Source organism: Sus scrofa, chromosome 10 (genome assembly GCF_054392235.1).
Source record: "Sus scrofa isolate SSC_HxYL_T2T_F1_AM1 chromosome 10, Sscrofa_HxYL_maternal_Yorkshire_Landrace_v2.0, whole genome shotgun sequence".
Taxonomy (NCBI): Eukaryota; Metazoa; Chordata; class Mammalia; order Artiodactyla; family Suidae; genus Sus; species Sus scrofa.
The window spans coordinates 60,636,370-60,643,283 of record NC_139392.1 but is presented as its reverse complement, the minus strand read 5'-3'; the positions used below and the strand labels follow the sequence as shown (position 1 = coordinate 60,643,283).

At 42.7% G+C, this 6,914-nt stretch overlaps 1 pseudogene; it reads left to right on the top strand.

Moving 5' to 3' along the window:
• The first annotated feature begins 252 nt into the window (after nucleotides 1–252).
• LOC100514001 (peroxisomal biogenesis factor 19 pseudogene) lies at nucleotides 253–1,128 on the top strand (annotated as a pseudogene).
• Nucleotides 1,129–6,914: the final 5,786 nt, after the last annotated feature.

Sequence of the window (6,914 nt, the reverse complement as noted above, 5' to 3'; positions counted from 1 at the left end):
GCCTAGAGATTCTCATACTAAGTGAAGTAAGCCAGACAAAGACAAATATCATGTGATACCACTCATGTGCGGAATCATAAAAAATATATACGAATGAATTTATTTCCAAAAGAGAGACAAGAGAGACTCACAGACATAGAAAATAAATTTATGGTTACCAAAGGGGGAAGGGGGTGGGGAGGGATAAATTAGGAGGTTGGGATTAACAGATACACACTATAATCTATAAAATAGAAAGTCCAAAGTGGCAAGATGTCCCCCACTGAGAAGGATGATGGTGTTGAGACCAAGCCAGACCAGGAATGGGAAAAGCTTCTGGAAAGTTCTCTTGAGGATTTCTATAAGGCCAAACCCTCCCCAGCATCCCCTCCTACCACCTCAGCCCCTGAAGAGATCTCCAGGAGACACTGCCAAAGATGCCCTCTTCACCTCCCAAGAGAAGTTTTTCCAGGAATTATTCATTCATGAGCTGGCTTCCTAAGCCACTGCTGAGTTAGAAGGCAATGAAAGAGTTGGCTGAGGAAGATCCCCACCTGGCAGAGCAGTTCCCAAAGCTCTCAGAGGCTGCTGCAGGAATGGACAGTGATGCGATGTCCCAACAAAACTTCACTTCTCGCCTAAAGGATACATTAAGTGGACTAGCCAAGGACGCCACTGATCTTGAGAACTCTAGCTTATCAGAAGAGAAGCTGACTATGGCCATGGAACAGCTAGGCATGGATGAAGGGGATGGATACGCCCCATCATGTATCCCCATGCAGAGTATCAGGCAGAACCTACCATCTAAGGATGCACTGTACCCATCACCGAACGAGGTCACAAGAGAAGTATCTGGATTGGTTGCAGACTCACTGAGAATCTCTACCTTCAGAGCAGTTTGAAAAATATCTGGAAGAACACAGTGTCATGGGCAAGATTTTTGAGCAGTTTGATGCACAGACCCCCACAGACAGGCCACTCAGAAGGCTCATTTTAAGTGGTGCTGGGTCATTGCAGCAGCCACAGGATGTGGGCCATCCTTCAAAAGAGCTGGCTAGGGAGATGCCTCCCGGCCTCAATTTCGACCTGGACGCCTTCAATCTATCAGGCTCACCAGGTGCCAGTGGTGTATGGTGTCTGATCCTATGAAATGCAACATGCTTTCCTTCCTGATTCCCAACCACAGGGAACATCTGGCATCAGCAGAATCAGCGGGAGCTGAGGCAGGAGTGTCATCTATAGGAGCAGATTACCCATTGTCATCTTCATCCCACCCCAGACTGTGCCATATGAGCCAAGGCTTTTTCTCTGTCTTTCTAGAGATAAGAATAAGGCCTGTCCTGCAGATAATTTCTATGAGCACTTTACACTGTGGTTTCCACTGCTAGCAAAGGCCCAGCTCCCACCAGATGAAGGAAGGAATCCCTTTCCTTTTTTTTTTTTTTTTTTTTGGCTTTTTAGGGCTGCACACAGGACATATGGGAATTCCCAGGCTAGGGGTCAAATTGGAGCTTCAACTTCTGGCCTATGCCACAGCCACAGCCACAGCAACAAAGGATCAGAGCCACAGCTCATGGCAACAACAGATCCCTGACCCAGGGAGCAAATCCAAGGATCAAACCCACATCCTCATGGATACTAGTCAGATTTGTTTCCACTGTGCCACAATGGGAAATCCCAGGAGGGCATCCCTTGTAAGGCAAACACCTTCTTCTCACTCCCAAAAGAATGTCACATAGAGCCACACTGATGTTCACTTTTGTACTCAGGGTCTTCTTGCCTTGCCTCTACTCCCTCTCTTGGGTCTGGGGAGCAGAGTCCTGAGTCTCTGTATTTTTACAGTTCTCCTAGGCAGGTACTTTGGGAATGAGTGCAAAGAAATTTAGCCCAGGCTGGGGCTACAGGTCTGTGACCACATCCTGATTCCCCTGTCTCCAGGTACAGAGTCCCCAGCTCCCCATTCCAGGCTGAGAACCCAAGGAGCTGCCCTGGTTCTTTCTACAATGCCATGTGATCTGGGTGAAGCCAGCCCTTGAACCTCCTTTACCACCAGCCCCTGTCTCTCCTTTCATCTTTCCATTTTAAATACCTCTTTATGCCAACCCTCCTCAGAGCCCAAGCTGTGAGAAAGAAGGACCTCTCCCTATTTCCCCTCATCTAGTCCCCCTACCATTCCCAATGCTCCCCTCTCTCTCCCTGGCAAACGTGTGTGATGATAGCATCAGGTCTAGGAAATGACCTGATACACTGCAACTTTCTTGAGACATCTGATTCTTTTAAATCCTGTCCCTTGATTCAGGGAGGTAGCTTAGGGAAAAGGAGTGGGGTGCAAACGGGGTCCTTTTTCCTGACTAATAAATATTCTGTGTGAGGAAAATAAATAAATAAATAAAATAGATATCCAATAAAGACCTTCTGTATAGCACAGGGAACAATACCCAATATTTTGTAATAACCTATAAGGGAAGAGAATGTGAAGAAGATTTTATATTTATATATATATTTAAATAGATATACACATATAACTGAATCACTGTGCTGTACACCTGGAACTAACACTATATTGTAAATCAACTATATTTCAATTAAAAAGAAAATAACTTCTGCCATGATTTGGTCTCCAAGCTCTTGATTTTTTCCCCTTCCTGAATCATAACTTACTCTGATTCCGTGAATCCTTGGGTTCATAGTGTCCCTTTTCCCATGCTTGTAGTCAGAGATGCTGGCTCTTTGATACATCCAGGCTTCTAAAGTTGTCTCAGAGAATTCCCAGTACTTGGGTACAACTGGGCAAGATTAAGAGTTGAATGTTTTTATCTACTACACTTATCCCTCTTCCTCAAAAACTACTATTCAGACTTGGGCATTGCTGAAAACTAAATGTTTGATTTTCTCCAGAGTGGATTTCATCTGCAGAACATCCAAAATGGTTACCTCAGAAATGGTCCTGTCATCCCACTCTGTGGCTCCCATTCTGGGGTCTGTGTGTGTGTGTGTGTGTGTGAGAGAGAGAGAGAGTGAGAGAGAGAGAGAGATGCAAGCACAGAGAAAGTTACTAAGAAACAACTACCAGATGCTACAGCTCAAAGCAGAGTCTTATAATCTCAAGCTACGTCATTGGATCAGAAATCGAATTCAATATGAGGTCAGACTTTACAATGGTATTTAGGTATCGGTCTACAAACAAAAACCAAACCACTTTCAGAACTTAATCCAACAAAGACTTGCATTTTTAAAGTGGTTGTAAAATATTCTTTAACCTTATATAATTTTCAGCTTCTTTTTAGTTAAAAACCTTATTCTTTAAAGTCTAACACAGTTTGCATCCTGCACAACTGGAAAGATAATTCTGTTTGAATCACAAGAGATGGTGAATTGACTATTTCTCTTGTTCAAAACAGTTACTCTGTAATTTGTGTGCTTTAAGACCCTATCTTGTTTTGTTTCATTTCTTAGGGCCACATATGTGGCATATCGAAGTTCCCAGTCTAAGGGTCAAATCAGAGCTGGCCTACACCACAGTCACAGCAATGCAGAATCCCCAGCAGCATCTCTGACCTACACTATAGCTCACAGCAATGCTGAATATTTAACCCACTGAGCAAGGCCAGGGATCAATACAAAGTCCTCATGGATACTAGTTGGGTTCCTTACACCTGAGCAACGACAGGAAGTCCTGTAATATCCCTATCTTAATTCCAGGTCTGGTATCCTCTACCACCAAGTTCACTGAGTTTCTCTACTGCCTTGATTTTTTTTTTTTTTTTTTTTTTTTTTTGCTTTTTGCTTTTTGCTTTTTAGGGCCACACCTGCAGCATATGGAGGTTCTCCGGCTAGGGGTCTAATCAGAGCTGTTGCTGCTGGCCTACACCACAGCAATGCCAGATCTGAGCCATGTCTGTGACCTACACCATAGCTCACAGCAACACCAGATGCTTAACCCACTGAGCGAGGAGGCCAGGGATCGAACCCACAACCTCATGGTTCCCATTCAGACTCGTTTCCGCTGTGCTATGATGGGAACTCCCAAGATTTCACCTTTCTATACTTGACTTCCTTTTTTTTTTTTTTTTTTTTTTTTTTTTGGTCTTTTTGCTATTTCTTTGGGCCGCTCCCGCGGCATATGGAGGTTCCCAGGCTAGGGGTCTAATCGGAGCTGTAGCCGCCAGCCTACGCCAGAGCCACAGCAACGCTGGATCCGAGCCGCGTCTGCAACCTACACCACAGCTCACGGCAGCGCCGGATCGTTAACCCACTGAGCAAGGGCAGGGACCGAACCCGCAACCTCATGGTTCCTAGTCGGATTCGTTAACCTCTGCGCCACGACGGGAACTCCTATACTTGACTTTCTACAATCAGAGAAACTTTTGAATAAAATAAAGGCATAGGAGTTCCCATTGTGGCACGGCGGAAACAAATCTGACTGGGAACCATGAGATTGTGGGTTCAATCCCTGGCCTCACTCAGTGGGTTAAGGATCTGGCGTTGCTGTGAGCTGTGGTGTAGGTCACAGACATGGCTCAGATCTGGCGTTGCTGTGGCTCTGGCGTAGGCCGGCAGAAACAGCTCTGATTAGACCCCTAGCCTGGGAACCTCCATATGCCGCAGGTGCGGCCCTAAAAAGACAAAAGACAAAAAGAAAAAAAAAGAAAGAAAGATGAAATCTGGGGTAATGGGTAAAACTGAGGAAGTCAAATCTTCTCCCTTGGTGAAATGACTCTCAGATAATAAACTGTGATCATTCTCTCAGGCCACCAGGGCCAAGTCACATACACAGTATGAGCAATTCCCTAGCAGAGTAAATTAACAAATGTAACTCCAATGAACTTAACTTGTTAGAGTATAGAGTTAATGAGCCTGAAACATGTCAGATTAGTTTAGGAGAGTAGCTTGGGCAGGCTCTGAAGCAACACACAGCATCCCAAACACTAGGAAATCCAGGCCATTTATCACAGAAGTGGGAGTTGGAGAGTCAGCAGCCAGTACCCACACCTCACCCTTGGAAGAAAGGCAGCCAAAAATGGATGGGTGGAGCATCAGAAAATGGCACAGCTAGATGTGGTACAGAAATGAGGGGAGCATTCAGATGCACTGAGTTTGGAAGACACACACAGATTTATATCTGTAAATTTATATTCATATTTACACTACAGTCTTTAGACTGCCTATTTCCCTTTCAAACCCCTTATCTTCTTATAACTCAGTCTGAAAGTATATTGTCATATTTTTTAGAGAGTTTAGGGTTGGGAGATGCAAACTATTATATTTAGAATAGACAGGCAATGAGGTCCTACTGTATAGCACAGGGAACTAAATTCAGTCTCTTGGAATAGAACATGATGGAAGACAGTATGAGAAAAAGAACATATATGTATATGACTGGGTCATTGTGCTGTACAGCAGAAATGGACACAACCCTATAAATCAACCATAATTTTAAAAAGAGAAAAAAAAAGGGTGAACCAAGATAAAAACAGAATTACAAGAATAATGTTATCCTACTTAGATTTATTAGAATAAGCTTTTAAATCTTTGGCCAGTCTCTCAAGTCAGACTACCCACTAAATGAGACTGACTTTCATGAAGACAAATATTGTTGTCTTTCCTAAAGACAAATATTGTTGCTCCTGTTACATTTGACATTCTTTGCTTCAGTTTCTTCTGCTGAAAAATGGAAATAAAAATAGTACTAACTTGGAGTTCCCATTGTGGCTCAGCTGTAACAAACCTGACTAGTATCCATGAGGATGCAGGTTCGATCCCTGGCCCTGCTCAGGGGATTAAGGCTCCAGTGTTGCTGTGAGCTATGGTGTAGGTTGCAGACTTGGCTCGGATCTGGCTGTCATAGGCAAGCAGCTGTAGCTCAGATTCAACCCCTAGTCTGGAATCTTCCATCTGCTCAAGTGTGGCCCTAAAAAAAAAAAAAAAAGTACTGACTCATAGTCAGTTTACTATGTACCTGGTGCCTAATGAATTTATTATTTCAAAAGATGTATTATTCTCAAAATGAAATGAAGGTTGATTTCCTCTTCACCCCCTACCAAAAAATAATAATAATTGGATTAAAGATTTTTAAATTAACAATGAGAAAAAAACACAAAAGATACAAAATTTCAGTTATAGAAGATGAATGAGCCTTAGAGATGTACTGTACAGTGTATGTAGCTCCTAGACTATATACTTGAAAAATTTGCTACGAGGTTAGATTTTATGTTGTGTTCTTATCACCAAAAAAAGTAACGAAAATAAAGAGGGTAAGAGAAAATAGAGGGGATGAATACGATTATGACACTGAGTATGGTGATAGTTTCACATGTAAATGCTTATCTCCACACTCAAGTTTATACATTAAATATGTGCAGTTCAGATATGCCAATATACCTCATAAAGTGGTTTTGAAAAGAAAGGGAAAATATGCAAAAATATATTTTATAATCTTGAGGTGAAGAAGTTGGTGAAGCCCAGACAAGAAAGCTAAGAATCATACCAGAAATAAGAAACTCAGATTTATAAAGACTTAAACCTTCTATGTAGAAAAGAGTTTCCATAAACAAACTAAAAAAGAAAAATGAAAATCACTTTTTTTGTCTTTTTAGGGCCACGCCTGAAGCACATGGAGGTTCCTGCAGGGAGCTGAGAACACACAAGAAGCCGAGGAAGGGAGCTTGTCTGAACGGTGCAATTCCGAGGGCAGTCTCCTAATCAGAAAAAGAGACCTGCCTGAACGGTAACAATTCCGAGGACAGGCCCCAGGAGACAATAAGGCTCGCCTGCTGACAAAGGTAGAAAACTAAATTTCCCGGGAAATAATTCCCATTTTGTGTTGCTGAGTGGGGATTGTTCCATGGATAACTTAGTCTTTTCTGTTATTCACTTGCTATTCAGTTTTCCCCAGTCTTTCCTGATTATTTACTTAGTATTCTTATTTCTCATTC